Source organism: Vipera ursinii (assembly GCF_947247035.1).
Source record: "Vipera ursinii genome assembly, chromosome: 3".
Lineage (NCBI taxonomy): Eukaryota > Metazoa > Chordata > Lepidosauria > Squamata > Viperidae > Vipera > Vipera ursinii.
In genome coordinates this window covers 11,389,121-11,401,122 of record NC_139516.1, presented here as the reverse complement: position 1 = coordinate 11,401,122, position 12,002 = coordinate 11,389,121, and positions in this window count along the sequence as shown.

The window sequence follows — 12,002 nt, the reverse complement described above, 5'->3', positions numbered from 1 at the left end:
ATGTATTCCAGCCATACTTAGACAACTACAGTATCTCTTTTTTGGATATTTTCACCAGAAGAAAGTAGTTGAAACTAATTAGTCCTTTATGATTCATACTTCTTCAGGAATATGGATTGGATTTATATTTTATAACTCATACCATGTGAGTCTTAAAGTCAGTTTTGACTCATGGCAACCAGCTGGACAAATCCCTACAGTTTTCTTGGTGAGATTCTAGAAATGGTTTGCTATCACCTTGTTTCTAGGGTTGACAGAGAGAAACTGGCCCCAGATCAATCAGCTGATGTTGAGCCTAAGACAGAACTAGAATGCACATTTTCCTGGATTCTATCCTGGTGCTTTAATCACTACATCAAACTGGTTCTCATCCACATGCACTTAATAACAGAACACCAGAGTTGGAAGGTTGCTCAAACAGGATACCCTATATTATTTCCAACAAATGATTGCCCAATCTCTTCTTAATGAGTTGCTTGCCACAACTTCTGGAGGCAAGCCATTCTACTGAGAAATTGTTCAACTGACCAATGTATTTACAATGGCAAAAGAAGAAGCACATAGAAATGCCAATGTACTTGTGAGTAGTCAAGTTTGGCTCAAAGGCTTATTTATTTATTTATTTATTTACTTACTTACTTACTTACTTACTTACGTAGAGATAAAGGTTCCCCCGCACATGCGTGCTAATCGTTTCCAACTCTAGGGGCTGGTGCTCATCTCCGTTTCAAAGCCGAAGAGCCAGCGCTTGTCCAAGGACGTCTCCGTGGTCATGTGGCCGGCATGACTAGACGCCAAAGGCGCACGGAACGCTGTAACCTTCCCACTGTAGTGGTCCCTATTTTTCTACTTGCATTTTTACGTGCTTTCGAACTGCTAGGTTGGCAGAAGCTGGGACGAGTAACAGGCGCTCACCCTGTTACGCGGCACTTGGGATTCAATCCACCAAACTGCCGACCTTCTGATCGACAAGCTCAGCGTCCTAACCCACTGAGCCACCGCGTCCCTACTTACTTACTTATTTATAAACTTTAACAAAAACAAAACATTATCTCATTGGGTTGTTAATATTGATAAAATAGGAGCTGTTGAAAGAAAATAAATGGCATTTATGGTAGACTTTGAAAACAACAATTGTTCCTCCAAATGATCGATTAAAAGAGACATCAAGCCCTGTTAGCACCAAATTGACAGATGATGTCAGAAAAAAAATCAATAAAATAATAAAAAAGGAAGTTTCAAATAAGCGAGTCCAAATTGACTTATTTCTTGTTCATCAGTATCCAGAGTTGAAGACCAGAAGACGATGAAGCTGATCCACAGATCTCAATGGTCAAACAGGAAATGTTTTTAATTTATTGATTGATTGATCAAATTTAGAGACCACCCACCTCCTTTCTAGAGTGACCCTGTCTGTTTTGCACAGTCAGTTCACAAATTGCAGAATCTAATGCAAATGGGATGAACAAAGGATTTCCGAGTATCATTTATGTTTGCCAGACATTCAGAAAAACACCCAGCCAAACAACCTGGAAACCACAGTAACAAAACTGTCAGAACTATGCACTCTATTTCTTTTTTTTTTTACTCTAAAAAACAACAACAAACGAAACAGGAAAAAAAGAAGTGATAGTATTAAAAGAAAGGAGAGGCATGAAGAAGAATATATTAGCTTCTGAGAAATGATTGAGGTTTTTAAAAATCAATAAAAGTTTCATCAAGGTGCTGGTGATGACCTATAAAGCCCTAAATGGCGAGGGTCCGGGATATTTGAGGGAACACCTGCTGCCAGCATCAAGTTCCCTTCGTCCAGTGCGCTCCCACAGGGAGGGTCTCCTCAGGGTGCCGCCGGTTAAAGACTGCCGGCGGGTAACACCCAGGGGTAGGGCCTTCTCAGTGGGTGCGCCTGCCCTGTGGAACCAGCTGCCTGTGGAGCTTAGGACTGCCCCCAACCTCCGTTCATTCCGCCAGGACCTGAAGACCTGGCTCTTCGAGCTCTCTGGCCCAGGCTGAGAATTTTTTAATTTTAATTTTAACTGGGTTTTAATTTTCTCAGGGTTCTATTTAATCTTTTTTAATTTGTTTTAACGTTTGTATTGACTTTCTTTTAAATGCCCTGTAAACTGCCCTGAGTCCTTCGGGAAAGGGCGGTATATAAATCTAAATAAATAAAAATAAATAAATAAATAAAAATATGAAAAAAAAGTTTAAAAAAAAAAACAAAATTAAAAATGCATATACCTTCTCCCTCTTCCCTTAAAATACTTTTTGGAGAAGGTTGTTTTGAATACATTCTTACATTCCACATGAGATGGAAAAAGTATTTTGAGATGTACTGTTTATTGCCATAAATATTGCAAATAGCATCCAGAGCCTTCATCCCACTCCTAAGTATTTTTTCCCCTCCTAATAAGACTACAAGGCTGAAATTGTTCATGATCGGTGATCTAAAATAACCCAAATGAGTTTTGTAGCTGAATGGATGAACAGACTCACCACACCACATGGATCAGCCTTGATTTCATTTCAGTCCTTAACTTACGACTGCAATTAGGATAGGAATTTTCATTTGTAAAGGGGGTGGTTGTTAAGTAGGTCACACCCAATTTTATAACCTTTTTTGCTTCTGTCCTTAAGTGAATCACCTTGGTTGTTAAGTGAATCTCATGATTTTTAAGTGAATCTGGCTTTCCTTTGACTTTGTTGAAAGCCAGTTAGGAAAGTCACGAAGGCAATCATGTGACCCCAGGATGCTACAACCATCACAAATGCATGCCAGTTGCCAAGTGTCTGAATTTTGATAACTTGACCATGGGAACACTGCAACCATCATAAATGCGAGGATCAGTTCTTAGTCACTTTTTTCAGCACCGTTGTTGCTTTGAATGGTCACTAAACAAATGGCTGTAAATCAAGGACTCCCTGTATTCTTTAGCTTTGTCACTTTAGAAAGGGTTTAGGTTCACACAATTTATAACATTCTATCTCTAGATTAACAAAGCCCTCTGACAGTGTTCTCAAAATAAGTGATGCCAGACAAACAATCCCCATCAATGCTTAATGCAATTAATCTAATTTCCACAGCATTCACACAAATGTGTTGAATATTACCCTGATCTAAGCTGTCTAAGGGGGTGGATTGGCCTAGTTTGAGGCATAATGGGGTGAGCTTCCATTCCTGCCCCACTTAGCAGTTCGAAAGCATGCAAATGCAACCCACATTTTAATCTGATCTAAGCTGCTAAGGCAGAGGTCTCCAGCCTTTCTGGACTCGAGGACCAGAGGGAAAAAGAGCAATTTCAAAACTGGTGTGCGTATGCACGCATGTGCACACGGGGCCACACACCCTGGCGCATCACTAGCAGCCCCATTCGCACATGCGACATGCACTGGCTTTGTGTGCATGCATGAATGGCTGCACATCCCCCACAGTGGCAAGCGGCCCATTCATGCACATGCAAATGGGCCACGCAAACTGCCCGGATGAGTGGCGCATGTTCAAATGGGCTGCGAACACCTGCCCCAAGCTAGCATTCCTGTTTGCACCCACACACATGCGCAAACAGGGCCACGGGCGCTAGCACGAGTGGGGGGGAAATGCGCACCCACACGTGCGGGCACCAGCCAGCTGTTTCCATGACTTGCTGGCCAAGAACCCACGGCCCAGTCCTGGGCCATGGACCATAAGTTGGGGACCCCTGTGCTAAGGGGTTATGGTGGCCTAGCAGTTAAGATGCTGGGCTGTTGATCACAAGGTTGGCAGTTTGAGACCCAAGTACCACGTAACAGGGTCAGCTCCTGTTACTTGCCCAGCTCCTGCCTCCCTAGCAGTTTGAAATCATGCAAATGCAAGTTGATAAACAGGTACCACTTTGGTGGGACGTTGACAGCATTCCATGCACCTTGGCATATATTTCTTTATTATTATTTTAATTTCATTTATATCCCGCCCTTCTCCGAAGACTCAGGGCAGCTTACAAGCTTAGCAGTAGCCTTCATTCTATGTATATGCCTGCTTATTAGGGCTTTCACACACACCCCAAGCAGCATTATTACAAAGTCAGCTTAATTGCCCCCAACAATCTGGGTCCTCATTTTACCTACCTCGGAAGGATGGAAGGCTGAGTCAACCTTGAGCCTGGTGGGACTCGAACCTGCACTAATTGCAGGCAGCTGGTGTTACTTAAGGAGGCATTAGCCCACTGCTCCACCAAGGCTCTATACCTATATATAGTCATGCCAGCCACGTGATCATGGAAGCATCTTCAGATAATGCTGGCTCTCTAGCCTAAGAAATGGAGATGGAAACCATTTACTAGAACTGGGCATGACTGGGCAGGAGAAATCTTTACCTGTTTTTTTTTTTTTAAAAAAAGGTGTCTAAACCCAACCACTGTGTCCTACACAATGAAGTCTCTTACAGAGAAATTCATCTGAGTTCAAGCCCAGAATGCAACTTCTTTAAAATCTTCCCTGAAGGCAAGGCCAGTTTTACAGACCCAGAATTATTATTATTATTCTTGGATTAAAATTGGAATGAGAGAAGAATTGGTGCCCCAGTTTTCAATATAATGGAGGTATCGGGCTTGGTTTCTGATATATAAAAAGTGCCAGCTATCAGCAATTTGGGAAATGCTGCTTTTGAGATAGTACAGGAGAGCAAATATAATCATTTTAGGTTGTCACAAAGGCAAGTAAAAAAATAGAAATGCATAAAAATAGGCTGGTTTTTCCACCTATATATTAGTGGAGCTGCCAGATAGCACTGTCAATTCTCCGAGCACCATCAGTGAAAGTCCCTCCAAAAGAAACATTATGGTTTTAACAATTTTATATAATACAGTGACCCTTCTGATATCATTGTAATTGTATAAAGATTATAGGAGTTGATGTTAACAATGGTATATAAGAGGAGAAATCAATTTTTCATTCCTGTGGAATGAGGGACTATTACAGGTACCAAGTAAACAAAATTATCTTTTAAATCTGAAAGAAAAGCAACAGAAAAGACCCATCCACTTTCTTATTCTTTAACTTTGAAAGGATACTGAACTTTGAAAAGGGGATTACAAGAAGCTAAACCAAGCACAGCTGGTTTAAATTCTGCTACAGGAAAGATGATCCTGTCATCTTTGAAACATTACTCCTTTTTCCCCAAAATAATGTCTAATGTTCTGTTTCCTAAATTCATGGATAATAATAATAATAATAATAATAATAATAATAATAATAATAATAATAATAATAATAATAATAAGAAGAAGAAGAAGAAGAAGAAGAAGAAGAAGAAGAAGAAGAAGAAGAAGAAGAAGAAGAAGAAGAAGAAGAAGAAGAAGAAGAAGAAGAAGAAGTTGGAAGGGACCTTGGAGGTCATCTAGTCCAATCCCCTGCTCAAGCAGGAAACCCTATACCATTTCAGACAAATGGCTGTCCAGTCTCTTCTTAAAAACTTCCATTGTTAAAGCATTCACCACTTCTGGAGGCAGGTTGTTTCACTGGTTAATTGTTCTAACTGTCAGGAAGTTTCTCCTTGGTTCTAGGTTGCTTCTCTCCTTGACTAGTTTCCATCCGTTGCTTCTTGTCCTGCTTTCAGGTGCTTTGGAGAATAGCTTGGCTCCCTCTTCTTTGTGGTAGCCCCTGAGATATTGGAACACTGCTATCATGTCACCCCTCACCCTTCTCTTCATTAAACTACACATACCCAATTCCAGCAACCGTTCCCTATATGTTTTAGCCTCCAGTCCCCCAATCATCTTTGTTGCTCTTCTCTGTACCCTTTCTAGAGTCTCAACATCTTTTTCACACCGTGGTGACCAAAACTGGATGCAGTATTCCAGGTGTGGCCTTACCAAAGCATTGTAAAGTGGTATTAGTACTTCACCTGATCTTGATTCTATCCCTCTGTTAATGCAGCCCAGCACTGTGTTGGCTTTTTTGGCAGCTGCAGCACACTGCTGGCTCATATTGAAGTGATTGTCTTCTAGGACTCCGAGATCCCTCTCACAGTTACTACTATTGAGCAAGGTACCACCTATACTATACCTGTGCATTTGATTTTTCCTGCCTAAACGTAGAACCTTACTTTTTTCACCATTGAATTTCATTTTGTTAGATAGTGCCCAGTGTTCGAGTCTGTCCAGATCCTTCTGTATCTTAAGCCTATCTTCTGGAGTATTGGCTATTCCTGCCAGCTTGTTGTCGTCTGCAAATTTGATGAGTTCCCCATCTATCCCCTCATCCAAATCATTAATGAAGATATTGAAGAGCACTGGGCCCAGAACAGTGCCCTGGGGCACCCTACTACACACTTCCTTCCATGTAGATGCGGTTCCATTGAGGACGGCACGCTGAGTACGGCCTGTCAGCCAGCTACGAATCCATCTGGCGGTGATGCTATCTAACCCACATTTTTCTATCTTATCAAGTAGTAGGTTGTGATCTACTTTATCAAATGCCTTACTGAAGTCCAAGTAAATTATATCTACAGCATTCCTCTGGTCCACTAATTTTGTCACTTGGTCAAAGAATGCAATAAGATTTGTCTGGCATAATCTGTTTTTGACAAACCCATGTTGACTTTTAGTGATGACTTTGTTTGCATCAAGGTGTTCACTGATTTGTTGTTTGATTATCTTTTCCAGAATCTTCCCAGGTATTGAGGTCAGGCTGATAGGTCTGTAGTTTCCTGGATCTATTTTTTTCCCTTTTTTGAAGACAAATCACCTCAGTGTTTTTGTGCCAGATATTATCCTGTCCTTTTCTAATCCAAAGATTTAGTTACAAGTAGAGTCATATGTGGTACAGGTAGTCCTTGACTTACAACGGTTTTTTAGTGACCACTAAAAGTAACAACAGCTCTGAAAAAAGTGACTTACGACTGTTTTTCCCAGTTTCGACCGTTGCAGCATCCCCATGGTCACATGATCAGAATTCAGATGCTTGGCAACTGGTTCCTATTCATGACTGTTGCCGTGTTCCGAAATCATGTGATCACCTTTTGCAACCTTCTGACAAGCAAAGTCAATGGAGAAGCCAGACTTATTTAACAACCATGTTACTTACTTAACAACTGCTGTGATTACCTAACTACTGTGGCAAGAAAGCTTGTAAAATGGCACAAAGCTCACTTAACAATTGTCTTATTTAGCCATAGAAATTTTGGGCTCAGCTGTGGCCATAAGTCAAGGATTACTTGTAGCATATATTTGCCTCCTGGAGATTACACATTGGCATCATGACAGTCAAGATGTTGGGGATTCTTTGGCTTAAAAAAAATTAAGACCCTAGAAATTGTATAAACTTATGTAGATATGCACAACATAAAGAGATTTCTTTTTTGTGCTCCTGACTATATTTACTTGCAAGCAGTCACAAGCTAAGCAGGGTCTGCCCTGGTTAATACCGGATGAGCAAGCATCTAGAAATTCATACTGGGAATATGAAAAAGTGCCTAAGATGAAACATCTTTGGAAACTAACCAAAGAGAGAAGCAAGCTAGAAGTAAGGAGGAACTTCCTGACAGTTAGAACAATTAACCAGTGGAACAACCTGCCTCCAGAGGTGGTGAATGCTCCAACACTGGAAGTTTTTAAGAAGAGACCGGACAGCCATTTGTCTGAAATGGTATAGGGCTTTGTGCCTGAGCAGGGGGTTGGACTAGATGACCTCCAAGGTACCTTCCAACTTTGATGATGATGATGATGATGATGATGATGATGATGATGATGCAACAAGCAATTTCCATAGTACTGCCAAGGAAACTGCATGGATTTAATCAGCAGAACTCAAACTCAACTTGAAAGCATCCTGACTCAAGGCCATCCAATATTCGTCGAATACTTAGGATGGATAAACTTTTGATTGCTAAACTATGCAATCAGTAATCCCTAAAGTGCTTTTTCAAAAGGCAAAACCTCCAAGTGGCCTCAATGACTATTAGAAAGACTACTACGGGAGTCCTACGGGAAAAGGGCGGTATATAAATTTAATAAAATCTAAATCTAAATCTACTAGCAACCAAGAGACTGTGAGAAATATAAATCCTTCCATCGTCCACCATTCAGTAAGAACTGAAGAAGCTTCTTGGATGAGAAACAAAATGTCTTCAAGGAGAAACAAAGTCCAGTTGCCTTTTGAAAAAGCAACTTTGGGACAACCATTACCCAGATGCCTGAGAATCTCCATAGACATATGAAATCAGTAAGAATAAAGATGAAGCCATAAGCATTAGCTGTGTTGCTTTTAAAAGGAGATTGAACCAGTAGAGCAATATTGCAACTGGAAGCATCTGGCCTTCCTGTTTCTTCACCCAGGTGGATGCTGTGCAGTCTGGAGAGAAGGGCAACAAAGATGATTAGGGAATTGGAGGTGAAAACCTATGGAGAACAGTTACAGAAACTGAGCATGGTTATTCTAGTGAAGAGAATGACCAGGGGAGACATGACAGCAGTCTTCCAATATCTGTTCGTAAGATTATCTCGGACACTACACATCCTCTTCACAACCTGTTTTCCTTGTTACCTTCTGGGAGGAGGCTTCATGGTACCCGTAGCAGAACATCCAGATTCAGCCATAGTTTCATTCCATACAGCATTAACCTTGTGAATTCTCAAGCTTCCTCCTTCAGTTATGTATTCAAGATGGACAGTATTTAATATTTATTTGTTGTGTATATCTAGGGGTGTGGGTCTATACATATTTATTTTATTTATTTATTTTAATTCCATTTATATCCCGCCCTTCTCTGAAGACTCAGGGCGGCTTACAAGCTTAGCAGTAGCCTTCATTCTATGTATATGCCTGCTTATTAGGGCTTTCACACACACCCCAAGCGGCATTATTACAAAGTCAGTTTAATTGCCCCCAACAATCTGTTGTATATAGTATGTTTAGGTGTGTGTCATGTATGTGTTTTACTTTGAGAGCGGGCAACTAAATTTCATTTTTGATGTTTTATTTATTTTTATTTTTTATTTTAATTCCATTTATATCCCGCCCTTCTCCGAAGACTCAGGGTGGCTTACAAGCTTAGCAGTAGCCTTCATTCTATGTATATGCCTGCTTATTAGGGCTTTCACACACACCCCAAGCGGCATTATTACAAAGTCAGCTTAATTGCCCCCAACAATCTGGGTCCTCATTTTACCTACCTGGGAAGGATGGAAGGCTGAGTCAACCTTGAGCCTGGTGGGATGCGAACCTGCACTAATTGCAGGCAGCTGGTGTTACTTAAGGAGGCATTAGCCCACTGCTCCACCAAGGCTCCGTGTGCCATTGTGCCCACAGTAAAAAAAAAAAGACAATAAAGGTTATCTTATCTTATCTGTCACAGAGAGGAAGGGATCTACCTATTTTCCTGAAGGCCAGACAATGGATGGAAACTGGTCAAGGAGGGATTCAACCTAGAAATAAGGAGAAAGGTTCTGACAGAACAATTAACCCATGGAACAGATTGCCTTCAGATGTTGTTGGGGTTTCATCACTGGAAGTTGTCAAGAAGAGATTGGATTGCCATCTGTCAGAAATGTAGGGTCTCCTGCTTGGGTGTAGGGAGGGGTTGGACAAATGTCCTTTCCAACCTTGTTATTCTAACATGTATTAAATTATATTCCATGGAATGCCGGTGTCCTTCAAACAATTTGAAGGGATTCTGTGAGAACGGCAAAGAAAGGTTGAACACCCAATCACATTTTCTTTCATTTTATCATCGTGAAAAGTGCTGGCTACAATTCAGACCAAATAATGAAAGAAGCTGAAAAACCTCCTTTAACAAATTGAAAAAATGTATACTATTATATTCAGGCTCATGAATGCAGATTTATACTTAATGTATGACATGTAAGAGAAAACGGATTTAAGCAAAACATGGTTTATTCCAGTATTCCTTTTATCCCCCCATTTAAATAGAATAAAATAAACAGACATAAGTCAATTTAACAAACATTGTTGGTGTTCCATGGTCTTGAAAAAAAATTAAGCAACACTATTGTATGCTGCTTTCCATATAATATGAATAGTAAAAAAATTCCCCCCAATGGTAGGGAGTTCTAACAATAGCTGTGTTGGGCCGATGAAGAATGGATTCTGCAGCCGAAATCACAATTTCCTGTTTTAAACTGGTTATGGAGTTTTTAAATGTATTTGTATATCATCTTTAAAAACTTCTTTATTGGATTGTAATCTGTAATCTGTCCTGAGTCATGTACAGGTTTAGAACAGAATAGAGCTGGAAGGGACCTTGGAGGTCATCTAGTCCAACCCCCTGCTCAGGCAGGAAACCTTATACCATTTCAGACAAATGGCTGTCCAGTCTCTTCTTGAAAATCTCAAGTGATGGAGCACCCACGATTTCTGGAGGCAGGCTGTTCCACTGGTTAATTGTTCTCACTGTCAAGAAGTTTCTCCTTAATTCCAGGTTGCTTCTCTCCTTGATGAGTTTCTAACCATTGCTTCTTGTCTTTCCCTCTGATGCTTTGGTGAATAATGTGACTCCCCTCTTCCTTCAGGCAACCATGGAATACTGCTATCATGTCACCCCTTGTCTTTTTTTTTTAGACTAGCCAAACCAAAGTCCTGCAGCCGTTCTTCGTATGTTTTACTCTCCAGGCCTTTAATCATCTTAGTTGCTCTTCTCTGAATTTTTTTCCAAATTTCCAACATCTTTTTTGTGATATGGTGACCAAAGTTGGCTGCAGTATTCCAGGTGGGGTCTCACTAGGGCAGGGGTAGGCAATCTTGGCTCTTTTATGACTCATGGACTTCAACTCCCAGAATTCCTGAGTCAGCATAGCTGAGGTTACCTACCCCTGCACTAGGGTTTTATAAAGTGGTAAGGCTCAATTTATGACCATTTATTTAGCAACCTTTGAAAGGTATGACCGGGCTAAAAAATGTAACTTACAATTGGTCTTTGCACTTATGACCATTGCAGTATCTCAATGGTCATGCGATTACAGGTTCAGGCCCTTGGCAATTAGGCAATGTATTTATTATGGTTGCTCATCCCAGAGACAAGTGATTGCCATTTTCTAAGCCAGCTGCTGAGAAGCAAATTCAATGAGGGGGGGAAGCTGGATTCACTTAATGACTGTGACAAAAAGGTCATAAAATCAAGTCCAGTCACATGATAACTCACTTAATGACCACATCACTTAGCAACAGAAATTTTGGTCCCAACTATGGTTGTAAGTGGAGGACTGCGGTAGACTAGACTAGACTAGACTAGACTAGACTAGACTAGACTACACTAGAACAGAACAGAACAGAACAGAACAGAACAGAACAGAACAGAATAGAATAGAATAGAATAGAATAGAACAGAATAATAATGGAATGGAATGGAATGGAATGGAATGGAATGGAATGGAATGGAATAGAATAGAATAGAATAGAATAGAATAGAATAGAATAGAATAGAATAGAATAGAATGGAATGGAATGGAATGGAATGGAATGGAATGGAATGGAATGGAATGGAATGGAATGGAATGGAATAGAATAGAATAGAATAGAATAGAATAGAATAGAATAGAATAATAATGGAATGGAATGGAATGGAATGGAATGGAATGGAATAGAATAGAATAGAATAGAATAGAATAGAATAGAATAGAATGGAATGGAATGGAATGGAATGGAATGGAATGGAATGGAATGGAATGGAATAGAATAGAATAGAATAGAATAGAATAGAATAGAATAGAATAGAATAGAATAGAATAGAATAGAATAGAATAGAATAGAATAGAATAGAATAAATAATGGAATGGAATGGAATGGAATGGAATGGAATAGAATAGAATAGAATAGAATAGAATAGAATAGAATAGAATAGAATAGAATAGAATAGAATAGAATAGAATAGAATAGAATAGAATAGAATAGAATAGAATAGAATAGAATAGAATTCTTTAATGGCTAAGTGTGATTGGACACACAAGAAATTTGTCTCCAGTGCATTAGTTCTCAGTGTGCATAAAAGCAATAAGTACTAAATCATGATC